The sequence below is a fragment of the Desmodus rotundus genome, chromosome X, assembly GCF_022682495.2.
Source record: "Desmodus rotundus isolate HL8 chromosome X, HLdesRot8A.1, whole genome shotgun sequence".
Taxonomy (NCBI): Eukaryota; Metazoa; Chordata; class Mammalia; order Chiroptera; family Phyllostomidae; genus Desmodus; species Desmodus rotundus.
The window spans coordinates 76,797,060-76,816,612 of record NC_071400.1 but is presented as its reverse complement, the minus strand read 5'-3'; the positions used below and the strand labels follow the sequence as shown (position 1 = coordinate 76,816,612).

Below are 19,553 nucleotides of genomic sequence, written 5' to 3'. Positions count from 1 at the left end.
AGTTTTTGTTCTTACCAAACTTCAGTACACACTGGTGGTACAGGTGATGGTGGATTATTGTCCTTATCATTCAAAGATTCGAGAAAGGAAACCATGTTAGAAACAGAACACAACAAAACAGAAAGGAAACGAAGCAAATGGACACATCTTCCTGGAAGAGCGATACAGAGAAGTCTTCCAATGTCAGAAAAACGCCAATTTTTTGGAATTTGGGATGGTCCAGACATTATCTGCAAATTCCATGCCATGGGTCTCAAAGGACACAATACTGCTCCCTAATTGACATGCTATGCGCTCCCAGAAGAGAAGTCTGTTAGTGAACTGGACATCACAACTGCAGATCAGATGCAAACTAATCACCTAGGGCAATCAAATGTGCCCCTTAGTGCTCAATACGAATGCACAAAGTTTTAAGTATTATGTGAAAGTTAAAGAGAAGATCGTGATGAGCAAACAAATAAAGATATATATATATCCCCCAAATCAAAATTAATATTCCCAAGTTTTAAGGAAGAAGCTGGGTTTATAAAATGAGAACATGGTGCTATTAAAGGAAGTAACTAGAAAACAAGAGAAAATCCTTGGAAATAGAAACATCGCCAAATTAAAAACTTAGGCGCTCAGCACAAAGTCACTAGGTGTCACCAGGCTCTGGCGGAACCTGAAAGGCAGGGCTCCCGCCCCTCCGCCCTCATCCTCGCCCCTCCCCCCAGGAAACTGCCTCCGTCCCCTCCCCCACCTAGTAACAGACCCCACTTCCGGTGCCACCCCAGATCCGGTCCAGCAGGTGTCCCCCTCTCGGATTCCAGGAGCGGAGGCTCTGACGTCTCCCTGCTTCCGCCACAGGTCAGACTCCGGCCGCCCAGGTCACCCACCGCAGGGACACTCTGAGGGCCCAGAGCCACCACCATCGACGCCACCGCTGCTCGCCTGCAGCCGCCGCCGCTTCCACCGCAGCCTTCGTCTCGGTGCCCCGCGCCCGCACCTCCAGACATGGCGACCCCACCCGGAGCCTCGGACGTGCGCCAGAACTACCACCCCGAGTGTGAGGCCGCCGTCAACTCCCACATCACCCTGCAGCTCTACGCCTCCTACGTGTACACGTCCATGGCGTCCTATTTCGATGGCGTGTCGTGCAAGCACTTGGCCGAGCTCCTCCTGCAGCGGTCGGGCAAGGAGAAGGCACTGGCGGAGAGGCTGATGCAGCTGCAGAACCAGCGCGGGGCCCGAATCCGCCTGCGCGACATCAGCAGGCCTGACCGCAACAACTGGGAGAGCAGCCTGAAGGCCCTGGAGTGCGCCTTGCACCTGTCCATCGTGGTGAACCAGAGCCTGCTCGATCTGCACCAGAAGGCCACCGAGAAGGGGGACGGCCACCTGTGCGATTTCCTGGAGAGTCACTACCTGCAGCAACAGGTGATGTTCATCAAAGAGCTGGGGGACCACGTCACCCAGCTGCGCAAGATGGGCGCTCCGGAATCCGGCCTGGCAGAGTACCTGTTGGACAAGCTCACCCTGGGCGACCGCAAGAAGGACTGAGCCTGGACTGCCTTCCCCATAGCCACGGGGAGACTTCCCCTGGTCACCGTGCTCAGCATGCCTATTGCCATGTTGGCCTTGCAAACCGTTCACTTAAGTTTTTAGGTTCCAGTTTTACCATTTCTTCCGATAAAGTTGTTGGTTCCTAAATAGATAAAGGTGTTTCATCGATTCGTGTGTGCAAAACCCTCGCCTTTTAAGTTTTAAGTTTTAAAACGGGTATGCAGGAGTCTCTTCACTGCCCCCCCCCCTCCAATGTCTCAATCAAGTGCAACTCGGTTATCTCCAAGGATGGCGGGAGGAGGTATTTTCTGGACCAGGGATGGAGGGACGGGGTTTTCCATGGACCCTGGGTGGAAGGAGGGGGTATTCTGTGGGACCCTGGATGGAGGGAGGAGGTATACCGTGGGACCCTGGATGGAGGGAGGAGGAATTCTGTGGGACCCTGGATGGAGGGAGGAGGTAAACCGTGGGACCCTGGAGAAAGCACAATCAATCTTTCTCTTATAAACAATGTGGTATATGGGGGTAGGTGAGGCAGGGCCCTGATGAATGTGGGTGTATGTGCATGGTAAAAGTGTAAAAGTCAACAGTAAAACATAAAATAAATAAAGAAATGAAGGGGGAAAAGAGGGGGAAGTATGTACTAAATTGGGCAGAGATTGACATGAAAGGGCTCTTTGCTTTGTTGAAATGTTAATGGTTCATTCCAGGTAGCTAGTTGGGGGCCTTGGACAAGCTCACCCTGGGCTACCGTGATAATGCCTCTGAGTGCTGGGCTGGCTTTCCTGTAGACATGGGCTGAGGTCCTGTCGTCACCCATGCTGTGCTAGCATGCTGCCCTTACAGTAGAGGCAGGTGTGATTGCTCTTGCTTAACGCAACATGGTACCCAAAATTTACCTCTGTAAGAGGCCTGAAAAGTATAAAATCATGACTGGAGGTCAACTTCTGATATTAAATATTTAATGGAATAGATGCCACGGAATGAAAGGTGTGTGACTGCCTGCTTTGAAGAGTGGACAGGGCAGGGGAGAGTTGAAGCTGGGAGGCCAGCTGGGACATACTACAGCTTGTCCTGGTGAGAGACAAGAGGGGTTGGACTGAAGTGGAGGCGAAAGAAATGAAGACGCAGGCAAATTCTACTGGATTTGGATGAATCAACAAGATTTACTTATGGACCAGAGGCAAGTAATGACAAATGACAACGATAATGAAGTATGTAGTGTTTGAACTCGATCACCCGGGTTGAAGGTGTTGCTATTTATTAATCGGGGGACACCCGCAGGGAGACACGAGGGGTGGGGAAGGCCTGTCATGTTGAATCTGAGATGCCCGTTAGACGTCCAAGTGGAAAGGTCATGCAAGTAAATGAATCGGGAGCTCAGGTTGGAGGTCAGGGTTGGAAATACACACAGGGAGACATCAGCTGTAGATGCCTTTGAGGTCATGGGACTGGATAAGCTCATTACATAGCGTAGAGAGAGTATGGCCCAGCCAGCCCCAGGTGCAGGACAGCTAGCATTAGGGGTTGAGTTGAAGTGTTGGAAAGCCACGTGACTGCTGGTCCCACCGGGACTATGACGTCCTTCCAGACTGTGGGCACCGGTGTCTCCTCAGAGTCTATCTGAGAACCAGCCTGTTCCTAACCTCAGCATGGCCCCTGCTTTCTTCTGCACGATGGGGAGGGGAGTCAGCCTGTTACCTTGTCTTCACAGCTATGGGTAGAAAGACATTATTTCCCAGTTAAATATAAAAGATTTCACAAAGAAATTACAGATGTTTGGGGTATTTTTGATATATTTATTGATTATGCTAGTACAGTTATCCCATTTCCCCCTCTTCACTCCACTCCATCCTGCCCACCCCCTCCCTCCCACATTCCCCCCCTGTAGTTCATGTCCATGGGTCATACTTGTAAGTTCTTTGGCTTCTACATTTCCTGTACTATTCTTACCCTCCCCCTTTCTATTTTCCACCTATCATTTATGCTACTTATTCTCTGTACCTTCCCCCCCCCCCACTCCTCTGTTTATAACCCTCCATGTGATATCCATTTCTGTGGTTCTGTTCCTGTTCTAGTTGTTTGCTTAGTTTGCTTTTGTTTTGGTTTTAGGTGTGGTTGTTAATAACTGTGAGTTTGCTGTCATTTTTACTGTTCATATTTTTTATCTTCTTTTTCTTAGGTAACTCCCTTTAACATTTCATATAATAATGGCTTGGTGATGATGAACTCCTTGAACTTGACCTTATCTGAGAAGCACTTTATCTTCCCTTCCATTCTAAATGATAGCTTTGCTGGATGGAGCAATCTTGGATGTAGGTCCTTGCCTTTCATGACTTGGAATACTTCTTGCCAGTCCCTTCTTGCCTGTGAGGTCTCTTTGGAGAAATCAGCTGACGGTCTTATGGGAACCCCTTTGTAGGTAACTGTGTTCTTTTCTCTTGCTGCTTCTAAGATTCTCTCCTTCTGTTTCATCTTAGGTAATGTAATTATGATGTGCCTTGGTGTGTTCCTCCTTGGGTCCAGCTTCTTTGGGACTCTGAGCTTCCTGGACTTCCTGGAAGTCTATTTCCTTTGCCAGATGAGGGAAGTTCTCCATTATTTGTTCAAATAAGTTTTCAATTTTTTGTTCTTCCTCTTCTCCTTCTGGCACCCCTATAATTCGGGTGTTGGAACGTTTCATGATGTCCTGGAGGTTCGTGACCCTCCCCTCCTTCTTCCGAATTCTTGTTTCTTCATTCTTTTCTGGTTGGATGTTTTTTTCTTCCTTTTGGCCCACACCGTTGATTTGAGTTCCAGTTTCCTTCCCATCACTATTGGTTCCCTGTACATTTTCCTTTGTTTCTCTTAGCATAGCCTTCATTTTTTCATCTAGTTTTCGACCAAATTCAACTAATTCTGTGAGCTTCTTGATTACCAGTGTTTTGAACTGTGCATTTGATAGGTTGGCTACCTGTTCGCTGCTTAGTTGAATTATTTCTGGGGCTTTGAAGTGTTCTGTCATTTGGGCCATTTTTTTTTTTTTTTTGTCTTGTTGCTTCTGTTACTTGAAGGAGCGGAGCCTTAGGTGTTCCCCGGGGTGGGGTAATGCTGGTCCCTACACTGTGAGGCTGTACGTGGGGAAGGGGCTGAGAGGGAGTAATGGTGCCTGCTCCCCTCTCTGCCAGATTTTAGTCACTCCCTCTGCTACCCACAATCAAACTGGGCCCCTCTGGTGCTGGTTCCTGAGTGGGTGGGCTTGTGCACGCTCTAGGCCCCTGTGGGTCTCTCCAACGACCCCTCCTGTGAGGCTGGGAGTTTCTCTTGCTGCCGCCCCAACCCCCACGTGTGTTTTCACTCAGAGGTTTGAGGCTTTATTTCGTTGCGCGGTAGCCCTGGGTTGCTCGGTCTGCTTCGCTCCCCCCCCCCCCGCCCCCCACCCCGTTCGTCCAGTTTATCTGTGCGCGAATGTGGGGTCTTGGGGTCTGCTACCCGCCGCTCTGCCTGCCCCATTTTCCACCACTCTGAGTCTGGCCCTCTCCGTTTATCTGTGCGCGACTGTGGAGTCGCAGGGTCTGCTAGTGGTCAGACTGCCTGCCCCGTTGGTCCCACACTCCGCCAGTCTCGGTCCTGTCATGGCAACGCGAGTCCTCTCCGCCCCGGTGCCCGACTCTGCCCCTCCTACCCGTCTGGATGAATGTTTATTTTTTATTTCCTTGGTGTCGGACTTCCTTGCCGTTGGATTTTCCGTCAGTTCTGGTTGTGAGAGTAGGCGCAGTGTGTCTACCTACGCCGCCATCTTGGTTCTCTCTAGATGTTTGTTTTTCTGTTCCCCTTTAAAAACTCCGCCTCCCTCTCAGTACACTGTTTGTGACCATATGAAAGCTGTACCCATGTTAAACCCTAAGGTTGCCCCTGCCTGCAAAAACAAAACAAAACATAACACGTTTCCTCTGTGCCTGGTGTGGTTACAAAGATAAAAGTGAAACATTGCAGATTTGCATACCTCACCAATATCACATGGCTAGCTTGAGTCTTTTTAAAGTTTGCTGGTTGCTTTGAGCAGTTACTAATATATACACAAGCTTAGCTACCCAGTAATTGCCTTTCTTAACCTTTATTGCCTGGGTTCAAGTCCCAGTTTGGCCACTTTCTAAATTGTTAAATATACCTATAAAATTTGGTTGCCGAGAGGTTAAATGAGTCAATAATTTACAATGCTTACCACAGTGCCCGGCACATAGAGCAGACGGGTTATTTGTAAGCCTCCTTTCCCATCATCACCATGGTCATCATCATCACCTCCTCACTTCTGAGTTCCTTTGCGGTGTGCATGCTTTGGGGAGAGTTCATGTGCACACTTTGCCACTGGAGGTCTCTCTTGCATTTCAACTAGCTGTCACCCTGCATCTGGGGAAGGAAAATTCCTTCATATTTGTCAGGTGCTGCCAGGACTCAGGAGGGTGGATGGCTGTTTCTGCTGCCCCAAACTCAGGCCCAAGTCTAGAGGTGAGTTTCCCGTGACAACTGTCTGTGTAATGCCCCATTTGTCTCTACCAGCCTTCCCTTTCAATCACCCCCTGGAACACTTTTTGCTCACTCTGCCCACACCCAGCTGCCTGAGCCTCGTCTTTCCATCCTGAGTGACATTCCACTCCTCAGAGGTGGGAAAGAGTGAAAAGATGAAATGCTAATCCTGACCCCACCATCATCTGGATGTTTGGACCTGAAAAGGAGAGGAACGGGCGGACTGAAAGCAGAGAATGAGCAAAAGGGCTACTGATAACATAAAAATGGGTAAATTACCATACACTTTCCAACAGATGTTCTCAAGCTTTGCTGTACATTAGTACGCCCTAGAAAGCTTTTAGAAGTCTCAATTCCTAGGCCCCATCCCATGCTGACCCTATTAACCTCTGGGGCAGGACCTCAATATCCCCGGCATTGAAAAACCGTGCAAATAAGTGCCTTGCTACCCAAAATGTGGTCTATGGAGCAGCATGTCGGTGTTACCTGAGAACTGGTTAGCAATGCAAAATCTCACGCCTTATCCCAGACCTACTCAATCAGTGTCTATGTTTAAGAAGACTGAAGGTGATGAATATGATGAACTGAGAAGCACTCTTCAGCATCCTGGTTGTCAAACATGGCTGCACCTTGGATCACCTCAGGCACTGGAAAATAACAGTGATGCCTCCACTTAACTCACTTAGCCATACACTCACGTAAGTACCGAAGCAAACATCATAAAAATGTACTGTATCTTCAATAGCAATTATTGAACTGTCAAGTATCTGGAGTTTGACTGGAAATGAGTCATTACCATTTATTTATATATATCCTATTGCTGTGTGTGCACCACAATGACAGTTAGTAGGTGAGACGGAGTTCATACGTCCCACAAAGCCTAAAACTTTTATTATTTTGTCTTTTCCTGAAATGTTTGCTGCCCCTTGTCTATAGTAACATGCCCTTAAATTTAACTAAACCACCAAATATCTTTAACATTTTAATTGTTTTCATGTGTTCAATATGCTTGTTTCAGTTTTATCATCCATTTCCCTACCACCACAATCCTTTGGTAGAAAGGAAAGCAATTCCTGTAGTTAATTTAGTCTAAGATACTGATGACTTAATTCATTGTCTCAGCAAAAATAGTATGGCTGACTCCTGAGCACTAATCCCACAGTCGTTTTACCCCCTGTTACTTACTAAGAGAACACTACATTTTTTTTGCAGTGCCAATCTGTGCAGGTCCGTTGCACACAACAGAATTAGTCTGAATCAATCATGAAAGTTTTTTTCAAACAATCTCCTCAAGATGCTTGTTTTGGTAATCTCTCCTGCCGATAGGGTGATGATATGACTGGGTTTTGACTGAGGTTGTAAATAAAAATGGCCTGGATTTCTGATAAAATTTTACTTGCCTGATAAAGTGATGAGCTTTGTGAAAAGTAATCATTTTGTCTCTATTCCTGTCATTCTGACTGTGATTTTGGTATGAGGGTGTGATGCCAGGTACAAGGGCAGCCCTATGTAACCATGAGGATAGGGCCAAGAGAATTGCAGAACCCAGTGTAGAGTCCTGTTATAATTGAACCAGAAGCATGAACTATGAGGTTTCTTCCCCATCCCACTTCCCACTTCTTGATAAATAAATACAGTGAACTTTATTGCTTAAGTGCCTTTGCGGACATTCAGTTAGTTATGATTCTTATATCTAACAGATATAAGAGAGTATAAGGAGAAGGCATTTTTCAACATCATACTGGAAATATCAGCAGGAACAGTTTGTAAAGGATATGATTGTCTAACCACTATGCTGTGCACCTGAAACTAATATAAAATTAGATTGACTGTAGACTAATGGAAAATTTTTTTTAAATTAAAAATATTAAATTTATCTTTCCCCCCAGTTTTTAAAAACCCAGTATTGCCAAATGCATGAATATGTGAGGAATGGTTTCTGGTGCTTTCCAGACATTTTGTGTGGGTCACTCTAACAACAACCCCATGAAATATAGACATCCCCTATTTTACCTCTAAGAAAATGGTTTCAGGGTAGTGTCACTGTCTGGAACTAGACAGCCAGTAAGTGATGGAGTCAGAATCATCTGGTTTCAGAGGAGGTAATGTCTTTATGTGGTTTCTATTGTTCTGTCATCTCATTTTGGGGGACTATGTGATCCATATCACATAGGTGATTAGATTTAAGCAACAGACCTGTGAGATGAGTCCCTTCATTTCAGTTTTATAAATAATTGGCAGTTAGGTTTGGAGGTGGTGTTTGCATGTTCATTCCTGGTGTTCAGGCCCAGAGTGCGGGCTCTCTGTGTTGCGTTCAGTCCCACATGACCTATTCTCCTTTTGACGTTCACTAAGTACTGCAGCTCCCTAAATCTCACCTCTATCTCACCTTTCGGCTGCGCTCTCTTTTTAATTCATAGTCTGGCTTCTGAAAGAATGAATTCGTTGTTTTAACTTTTGAAATTACTAATAATATCCACAAAGTTCGGAAAAGAAAACCTATATAGCAATTTATGACGAAGCCTTTTTCTAACATTGTTCCCCAGTTTTCCAATTCTCTCCACTTTCTAAAAGGTAATTTTCTTAGAAGTATTCTGCATATCCTCACAAACACCCGTTTACTGTATATAAAAGCATATACAGATACATAGAATCCTTATCTAAAATATAGCATAATAGATAGGACCTGTACTTTTCTTTTTTCTCCTTAGCAACATGAAATAACGAATTTTTAAAAGATTTTATTTATTTATTTATAAGGGAAGGGAGGGGGAAAGAAGGAAGGAAAGATCAATGTGTGGTTGCCTCTCTTGTGGCCCTCACTGGGGACCTGCCTGCTACCCAGGCATGTGCCCTGACTGGGAATCGAACTGGTGACCCTTTGGTTCTCAGCCTGTGCTCAATCCACTGAGCTACACCAGCCAGGGAGAAATAACGAATTTTTAACGGTCGTTTTACATACTGGTCATGAGGGATACTTTGGGACTTGAGATTCTTCCTGTTGTCTTTTATACCACAAGAGCTACTAACTCCTCCCTCCTTGATTGGTTTCATTCAAATGTCCTGAATACAAATCTTAACACTTTTCTGAAATATTGCATCTCAATTAAAGAGGTTTTACTTTATAAAAGCTGTGTGCCACCTTGCAAAAAAAAAAAAAAAGCCCCAAAACAGTATCTGAGGTAACAGTACGTAACCCAATTTAGTCTGCTTCTTCTTCCTCTTGCTATATCATCTTGAGCTGGTAGGAAAATAAATTAAATTGGCACTGGTAACACACAGCATAAATATTGTTGCTCAGCAAAGTGTCCATCCCCTAGTGACAGTTTTCAATGTAATGCCTTAGTTCTCACACAGCACTTTGCAATTTGCACGTGTTCTACCTTTTTATTTTCTCCAGAAGTTTGAGCTTCTTATTCCTACTTTATAGATGAGGAAATGTTTTTATTTTTATTTTTATTGAATTTATTGGGGTGACATTAGTTAATGAAATTACATAGGTGAAGAAATTACAGATGTTAAGCGACTTATATGTTAGTCCAGCCATTTTCCCTAGAATATCCAAGTGGATGATAAGAAATCTTATCAATTGTGAACAACTTCCAGATATACAACTACCTCTCTGTGGAGTGCCCCAACTTGCAGGTATGCTCCGAACAAGGCAGCTTTGGGAGTTAAGATTGTGGTTTTTATCCCTCGTCGGATAGCCTTTCCTCCCCTTCCCTGTGATACTTGTTCAAGGAAGGGAGAAGCCATGTGAGCACTGGGTATAAACGCTGCTGGGCCCTCCTCAGCAACACAACTGGGAACATTACCCACTTCCAAACTTCACAGGGCGGGTTCTGAGCTAGTTCATCAAAGACTGCAAGACATTCTCAGATCTGGTCTGAATAATGAGTACTCCTTCAGGCCTTGAAACACTCAAGCCCTATTCACAAATTGTGTCAAGAAAATCTGAAACAGAAAATCCAACATTTTATAAGAGGGAAATGAATATTTTTGATAAGTTAGTGTACATACTGAATTTTGGTCTAAAACTCATCTACTGTGTGAAACATGTACCCCTCAGGACTCCCCTGTGAAGTGGTTGTCAGACCTCTCTGGCAGCCTCAGATTACGTTTATCACTTGTGTAATTTTAGTCTGATAGAAAATGACTGAGACCTGTTTATGATTCTTTCTTCATTAAACAAATCTCCTACATTGCATTATGCTTAAGATTCTTGTAAAAATGTGATTTAATTCTTATAGAAATACCTGATTAGGCTCATAGAAATTTGTGTGAGTGTGAGTATAATTGTCAACCACTCGTTTTCATTCCCTAAGCACTGGTCTACCAAGTCTTGGAGACACTGCTCTTTTGGCTGCTTTTTCAGTAAGATAAAGGACTACTTACATGGCTTACAGTGGCATAAACTGGGTTTATTTGTTTGAATGAATACCATGCGATCTCACCTTTAACTGGAACATAATCAACAAAAGAAAAAAGTGAACAAAATATAACCAGAGACATTGAAATTCAGAACAATGTAACAATAGCCAGAGGGGAGTGGGGAGAGGATAGTGGGGAGAGGGGTCTATAGGAGCTACTATAAAGGACACAAGGACAAAATCAAGGGGGAGGGTAGCGGTGGGGGAGGGAGGGGGGACTGGCTTCGGTGGGGTGGAGGGATGGGGAACAAGGTCTAGGAGCTCAGTGGGGGTGTCGGAACTGTCGTCATGTAGATGTGAAGTCATTCAAACACAGCTTGTGATATAAAATGTAACCAGTGACACCACAAAAGGGCCATGTTTAATGAAACAATCACATTAGGGCAATATTCAAATAAGTTGCTCAGAGAAATCATGCTGCTGATTAACTCAAAACAGGGGCACTTGTATTCCAGAAGAACATTTTAAAGTGGCATTCAGGGCAGATGCCCAGCACTGTGAGGACCTGACAGCCAGGTTGGCATGAAACTCGGAAAGTGTCATTGCCGCTGTCCCCCTTATGCCCCCCTCAAGCATCCCCGCCATCATGGCCGTTCTGTGACCCCGACCGCAAGTCCCACCCCCGTACCGGATGCTCCTTCCTCCGTCCCTCAACACTATTGAGTGGGTCGCTTCTTCCGGTCCCCCCTCAGAGCCAACCGCAGCGCCTGAGGGCTGACACGTGATCGCGCCTGTGTCGCGTCACTGCCGGACATTCCAGAGCTGCGCAGTCTCCACAGCCCTCCTTGCCACAGCCCACCCGGCAGCCCCGGCTTCTGCGCCGCCATAGTCTTGGTGCCCTGTGCCTGTGCCTGAAGACATGGAGGTGCTGCCCGAGCCTTCGCTTGTGCGCCAGAACTACCACCCTGAGTGTGAGGCCGCCGTCAACGCCCACATCAGCGTCCACTTCCACGCCTGCTACGTGTACTCGTCCATGGCCTTCTACTTCGACCGTGAAGACGTGGCCCTGAAGCACTTCAGCCAGTTCTTCCTGCAGAGGTCCAACAAGGAGAAGGAGCACGCGGAGAGGCTGATGCGGCTGCAGAACCTGCGCGGGGGCCGAATCCGTCTGCGGGACATCAGCAGTCCTCCCTGGGATGAATGGGACAGCGGCCTGAGGGCCATGAACTGCGCCTTGCACCTGGCGAAGAACGTGAACCAGAACCTGCTGCACCTGCACCTGCTGGCCACCGTGAGGGGAGACGGCCACCTGTGCCATTTCCTGGAGAGTCACTACCTGCAGCAACAGGTGATGTTCATCAAAGAGTTGGGGGACCACGTGATCACGCTGCGCAAGATGGGCGCTCCGGAATCCGGCCTGGCAGAGTACCTGTTGGACAAGCTCACCCTGGACGACAGCAAGAAGGACTGAGCCTGGACTGCCTTCCCGATAGCCACGGGGTGAGTTCCCCTGGTCACCGTGCTGAGCGTGCCTATTGCCACGTTGGCCTTGCAAACCGTTCACTTAAGTTTTCATGTTCCAGCGTTACCAATTCTTCTATTAAAGTTATTGGTTCCTAAAGAAATTAAGGTGTTTCATCGATTCCTGTGCGAAAAAACCCTTGCCTTTTAAGTTTTAAAACAGGTATGCAGCAGTCTCTCCACCACCGCCCCCCACCCATGCCCCAAAGAAGTGCAACTCGGTATCTCCAAGGATGGAGGGAGGAGGTATTCTGTGGACCCTACATGGAGGAGGGGGGGGTATTCCCCAGACACTGGATACGGGGCAGGGTATTCTCTGGGCCTTGGAATAGAGGGAGGGGCATTCCGTGGGACCCAGGATGGAGGGAGGGTGTATTACCTGGACCCTGGATGGAGGGTGGGGTTATTCCCTGGGCCCCAAATGGAGGGAGAAGGCATTCCCCGCGCCCTGGGGGGTATCACTGTGTCCATGTAAGGACGGAGGGATTATTCCCTGAAGCCTCAATAGAGGGAGGGGTATTCCGTGAGACCCAGGATGGAGGAAACGGGTATTCCCTGGACCCTGGATTGAGGGAGGGGGTATTCCCTGGACCCTGCAGGGAAGGGGTATCCCTGGGACCCTGGAGAGGATGGGTGTATTCCCTGGACTCTGAACGGAAGGACAGCATATTCCCTGGACCCTGGATGGAGGGAGTGGATATTCCTTGGGACTATGGAAAATGCAGAATTAATCTTCCGCTTATATAACATGTGCTATATGGCAGGGGGTGGTGAGATGGATGGTCTGGGGCCCTGGTGAAAATAGATGTATGTTCATGCTAAAAGTACAAAGCCTGGCATTAAAATTATCTGTGTGCTTGCCCTGGAGAAACAATAGAGACTGGGCAAAAATTAGAGGGTTCTTACATTTTACCTGAAGGTTTTTAGTTTATTAAAATATGGAAATGTTAATGTTTCTAAACAATATCTGGCTAGCAAGATGAAGTCCCCAGAAGCCATCACGGCAGAGTACCACGTTGACAAGCTCACCCTGAGCAACTGCAGTGATAACTGAGCCTTAGGCTGGCTTTCCCAGAGACATGGGAGTGACTTCCCATGGTCCCCATGGTGGACATGCATATTACCCTGACAAAACATCCAAATACAGTTTTTTGCTTTGGTTGTACTCTTTCTTTCATTAGCGCGACATGGTACCCCAAACCGCAAATTATCTCCATAGGACTGAAAAATACAAAGTTAAGGCTGAAGGTCAAATTTCTGATATTGAGTACGAAGTAGAATAAATTCCCTTGCACGTTATAAATGACTCAGTGCTTTGCAAAATGTAGAGGGTGAGGGAGAGCTGACGCTGGGAAACCAGTTAACACGAGTGTCAGACTCATTTTCACTGGGGGCCACATCAGCCTTGTGGTTGCTTTCAAAGGGCCCAATGTAATTTAGGACTGTATACATGTAACTACTCCTTAACTAGGGCCAAGGAGCTCAGTGCTGCTGCTGGGTAGAAACAAGGTGCCAGGTTGGATAAAACAAGGTGGAGGGCCAGATTCAGCCTGTGGGCCTTGTGTTTGCCACCTGTGAGTTAAGAGATCTTGTAGCTGGTCCAGGTGAAAGACAATGGGATTTGAACTCTTGTGGTGACTGAGAAAATGAAGAGATGTGGGCAAATTCCACATGGATTGGATGAGCTGATAAGCTCTGCTTATGGACCAGAGGTGAAGACTCAGAGATGAGGAAAATAACCTAGGTTCTGGTGATTAGAATTGAATAGCTGGGTTGATGGAAGCACTGTTTATTAATTTGAGGACTTTTGTCCAGGGGCGGGACTGCCATATTATGTAAAACCTGAGATGCCCATTGGACCTCCAAGTTGAACCATCAGGAACGTAACTCTGAGGCTCAGAAGCTCTTTATAGACCCAGCGCTCCAGGTTTGTATCAGGGGCTGGGTGTTGGCACCCTTGGCTTAGCAAGTACCAAGACTTCATACCCACAGAAACAAAACATGTGTTCAGCATAAACTATATTGTTTACCCACTGTAGGCACATTGACATGGTTATCAATTGGGAAAGGTGGGAACACTCCCCAAATCAAAGTTCCCAGATACCAGGCCCAAGGCCTAACCTCACGAGGAGGCCTTTCTAAACACAACGGTGTCAGTCCTGCTGTGCTGACTCACTCATGCACAGTAGGTGTTATTTACGCACAGTGGGCACTGATCATCCACCCACTGGTAGGATGAGACTGATATAATAATATCTGTGTTTAAGGTGTGCAAGTAGCAAAAGAAGCTATTACGAACAACTATATGCCACCAAAGTGGACAATCTAGAAGAAATGAATAAACGTCTAGAAACATATATACTCTTCTGAAACTGAATCAAGAAGAAACTGGAAAATTGAACAGATGGTGTACAACTAAGGAAATCGAAGTAGTTATTAACAAACAAACAAACAAACAAAAAGCACCTCCCAACAAAAAAAAGCCCTGGACCGGATGGCTTCACAGGCGAATTTTAACGAACATTCCAAGAACTAACACCTCTCCTTCTCTTGCTATTCAAAAACATTTCAAGAGCAGGGAATACAGCCAAGCTCAATTTACGAGGCTATTGAGGGTAAATATTTCTTCTGGAAGGAACATTCGTGATTACATGTATACACCATGGTCATGTGGAGTTGTTTTAGTACCATTTGTATTTAGAATTTTTGTATCTAAGTTCATGTACTAGGTGACCCTATAGTGTAATTTGCACTCCATTGTTGAATTTATTGGCATAAATTTGCCCGTTCCTGATGAGTACATTTCTGAGCACAAATGTGTCCATTTTTTCCCACAGCAACCAATTCTCCAACTTGCCATGTACCAACTGGGAGACCTAAAGTTCAGTAACGACAGGAACTACCTGGAGTTAGTCAGATCCCACAGGTGACCGAGATTGCCTCCCGTCCTGCACTTCAGGCACTGCTTGCAAGTCAGGTGCTCAGCTGTGCTTCTGGCCAACAGGCTATGAATTGGAAGTTTCTGTGACCTCCTCCTCAAGTTTGACAATTTTCTGGAACGGCTCACAGAACTCGGGAAAAGAGTTTACTGACTAGATTACCAGTTTATTATAACAGGATACAACTCAGGATCAGCCAGGTGGAGGAGATGCATGGGCAAGGTAAGGCGAGAAGGAACACGGAGCTTCCCTGACTGCTCTAGTTGCATGGCCGTCATAGGACCTCTGTGTGTTCACCCACCCGGATGCTTCTGAACCCCTTCCTTTAGGGCTTTAATGAAGGCCTCATTACCATAGGCATAATTAACTAAACAATTGGCCATTCCTGATTAAATCAACCTCCAAGCCTTCTCCCCTCCCCAGAGGTCGGGATGAAGGCCTGAAGCCCCAACCTTCTAGTAGCACACTTGGTTCCCCTGGCAACCAGCCCTCCATCCTTAGGTCATTCCCAAAAGTTACCTCACCATCATAAACTCACTTATGGCTGAAAGGAGTGTGTTTTAGATAGCCAAAGTCCCCTTTCACCTTTATCACTCCAGAGTCCTTTCCAAAGCAGGAGATAGAAATCAAGGATTATAATGAAATTGGCTTCTATCACTCATATGACTTGGAAAATGAAAAAGGTTTCAGGACCTCTGGCTGGGACCTGGGGATGAAAACCAAAATATACATTTCCTATAATACAGTATGACAATTGTATTTCCTGTTCATCCTTTGAGTAAGTGTATGATCCATAGTGATGTCTTCTTTCTCATTCTTGAAACTGGTAATTTGTGTTTTTTCTCCTTCTCTCTCCTTTTCCTTCTCCTGCTCCTCCGCCTCCTCCTTCTCTTTCTGGTTAGCCTGTCTAGAGATTTATGTTTTTATTGACTTGTTCAATTTTCTCAAAGAAACTGCTTTGATTTCATTGATTTCATAGAGTTTTTATTTTTCTGTGTGTTCGATTTCACTGTTACCTGCTCCTGTCTTTATAATTTCTTTTTTTCTGCCTGACTTGGGTTTACTTTAGTCTTTTTCTACTTTTTAAGGTTAAAAGTTAGATGATAGATTTGAGAGCTTTCCTCTTTTCAAACATAGGAATTCAGTGATATGAATTAACATGCAAGTACTGCTTTAACCTACAGATGTGGATACGCTGAGTTTTTGTTGACATTAAATCCCAAATAATTTCTTTTCCAACACTTGGATTACTTGAAATGCATTATTAGCTTCCAAATAGTTGGGTGTTTTTCAGATATCTTCATGTAATTATTTCATTGTGATCAGAGAACATTTCTCTCGTGATATGAATAATGTTATATTTATTGAGTGCTGTATGGTCGCTTAGGATATGGCCTATATTGGTAAATAAATGTTCTATATGCACTTGAAAAAATGTGCTGCTAAGGAATATGCTTGTAAAGTTTCTTCAGTCTGACTCTCTGATTTTTCTTAACATGAGTACGATTTCTTCCTTTTAATTCTTTTTCTTCTCCTGATTATAACAAATAATACCCAATGGTGGCCTGCAGAGAGAACTCTGTGGTTTCTGGAATCTGTGAATGTATTGGATATTCAAAAAGTGGGTATTTTCATTCTAAAATGCTTAAGAAATGATCACAAAAGAATCATGTTCATAAACTAAACACCGACATTATTTGCACAGACATGCCCCACACAAGAAAGAATGTCATTAGGAAACCCGAAATTATGAGGGATTCTTGAAAGACAGGAAAAGCAGAGGCTACCAGATTGGTTAACGCAGAGAATTTGAAACAACCGCGGTAGAAAACCTGATCACATTCAGAGAAAGTCTAAGGGAGTAAATGAAATTGCAGCACTGTAGAGGGTCCTTGGTCAACTGTGAGATTAAAGAGCTACTCTGTGAACAGCAGGCCTGCTTCACCCTGCCCTGCTCTAACCATCCCCCAGCCCTACTTACACAGGGCAGAACTCAACTGTGGCATCTAACCCCTTTCATTCCCCAAACTACACTCCAAAGGCAGTGAATGAGTGCTTAAACAATTGCAGACCTGCAGAGAAGGGAAACAACAGGACACATCTACCTAGAAGTAAAAACTATTAGTCCCCCAATGTCAGAAATGTCATATTGATTTTGGCCACAAGGAGTGCCCCTTTCCTACCTATAAGCCAGGGCACCTGTCCTCAAAGGAACCCCACTGAGTAACTCAGCACACTCCAGCCTTCCACTCCAGCAGAAGCCCTGCAGCGCAATGGACATCACAACTCCAGATCACATGCGTGATTATTACCTCGGTTGATCACATAAGTCCTTTATTCGTAATTATGAAGGAACACAGGTTTGCCGAACGTAGGAGAAAGAAAAAGAAAAACAGACCGTGAATACACAGAACTACTCCCGGGCAGGGAGAACCCAGATATAACACAGGAAACAGAAGAGGATTTTACCACAAGTTGAAATTCATATTCTCAGAAATTTAAGGGCAGAAAATGGATTTGTAATACAAAAATGTCTACCGTAGAAGGAATTAGAAGACAGATAAAGTTTTTGCAAAATAGAAATATTACTGCAAAATTAAAAACATTAACTGTCAGGAGGTGAGAACAGACTCTCCCTGCCTCCCCCAGGGTGTGATGGAACCATGAAAATGTGGCTGCTACGCGGCCCACTTGGACGCCCCTGGCACCCCGCTTTGTGCCCCCCTCCCGCTCCAGGGATCCTCCTCGCGTCCTCTCCTGAACACTCGCGAGAATTGGTCACTTCTTCCGTCTTCAGGCCCAACCTTCCATTTTCCGGTTCCATCTCAGAGCCAACCGCCAGCCGCCTGCTGCTGAACACTGGAGCACCACCCCTCCGCGTCACCGCTGACTCATCCAGCAGCCGCTCCAGGCTACACCGCAGCTCCAGCTCGCGCTTCCAGGACATTTTGCCTTTGGTGCCCCGACTCTGCACCTACGCTACCGGACATGGCGGCCGCATTGGTGCCCTGGCATGTGCGTCAGAACTACCACCCCGAGTGTGAGGCCGCCGTCAACAACCTGGTCACCTTGGAGCTGCACGCCTCCTACGTGTACTCGTCCATGGCCCGCTACTTCGACCGGGAAGACGTGGCCTTGAAGCCCTTCAGCCTGTTCTTCCTTCGGCAGTCCAACACGGAGAGGGAGCACGTGGAGAAGCTTTTGGGGCTCAAGAGCCAGCGTGGCAACAACCCCTGCCTGTGCAACGTCTCCGGGCCTGAGGAAGAGAACTGGGAGAGCAGCCTGAGTGTCTTCGAGAGCGCCTTGCAGCTGGCCCAGAGAGTGCACCAGAGCCTGCTGAATCTGCACCAGCTGGCCACCGAGAAGAAGGAGGGTCGCATCTGTAACTTGCTGGAGCAGGGCTACCTGCATCAACAAGTGATGTTCATCCAAGAGTTGGGGGACCATATCACCAACCTGCGCAAGATGGCGGCCCCGGAAGACAGCCTGGCAGACTCCCTCTCTGGCAAGCTCACCCTGGGCGACGGCAAGAACTGAGCCGGGACTTCGTTCCCCTAGCCATGAGGTGAGTTGCGCCGGGCACCTTGCCATGCCTGCCATTGCCATATTGCTGTATAAAAGGTTCAGCTAAGTTTTTATGTTCGAGTTTTATCATTACTCCCTAGTTATTGGTTGCTAAATAATTAAGGGTGTTTCATTGGCTCGTGTGTGCAAAACCCTCACCTTTTAAGTTTTAAAGTACGTGTGCAGGCGTCTCTTCACTCACCCATGCCCCATCACGTGCAGCTTGGGATCTCCATGGATGGCGGGAGGGTGTAACCCTGGGACCCTGGAGGAAGATGAGGGTATTCCCTGGACTCTGGATGGAGGGAGTGGGTATTCCCTGAGCCCTGGATGGAGGTAGGAGGTATTCCCTGGATCCGGAATTGAGGGAGGGGGTGTTCCCTGGGCCCTGGAAGAAGAGAGTTCATATTCCCAGGACCCTGGAGGGAGGGAGGGGGTATTCCCTTAACCAGGGAGGAGGTTGGGCCTATTCTGTGGGACCCTAGACAGAGGGAAAAGGTGTTCCCTGGAATCTGGATGGAGGCAGCAGGTATTGCCTGGACCTTGGATGAAGGGAAGGTGTATTCCCAGGACCCTGGATGGAGAGAGGCTGTTTTCCCTGAACCCCGGATGAGGGAGGGGCTATTCTGTGAGACCCTGGATGGAGGGAGGGGTATTCTTGGGGCCCTGGATGGAGGCAGGGGCATTTGGTGGGACCCAGGATGTAGGGAGAGGGTATTCCCTGGACCCTGAATGGAGGGAGGTGGTGTTCTGTGGACCCTGGTTGGACGGAGGGATATTTCCTGGGTCCTGAATGGATGGAGGAGGTATTTCCTGGACCCCAGATGGAGGGAGGGGGTATTCCTTTGACCCTGGGTGGAGGGAGTGGGCATCCCCAAACCCTGGAGGAGGGTGGGTCTATTCTCTGAGATCCTGGATGGAAGTAGGGGGTATTCCCTGAACCTGGGATGGAGGGAGAGGATATTTCCGAAACCATGGGGCTATTCTGTGGGACACTGGATGGAGTCAGGGGGTATCACTTGGACCCTGGATGGAGAGAGGGTGTATTTCCTGAACCCTGGATAAAGGGCTGGATTGTTGAGGATTTGGAATCTGCACACTTAGTAGTTTA

General features: G+C 46.7%; 3 pseudogenes; all 3 read left to right on the top strand.

Annotated features, from left to right (window-relative positions):
• The first annotated feature begins 993 nt into the window (after positions 1 to 993).
• LOC128780005 (ferritin heavy chain pseudogene) lies at positions 994 to 1,548 on the top strand (annotated as a pseudogene).
• A 9,789-nt stretch (positions 1,549 to 11,337) lies between these two features.
• On the top strand, positions 11,338 to 11,889 carry LOC128779936 (ferritin heavy chain pseudogene; annotated as a pseudogene).
• Positions 11,890 to 17,866: 5,977 nt separating this feature from the next.
• Positions 17,867 to 18,415, top strand: LOC128779935 (ferritin heavy chain pseudogene; annotated as a pseudogene).
• Positions 18,416 to 19,553: the final 1,138 nt, after the last annotated feature.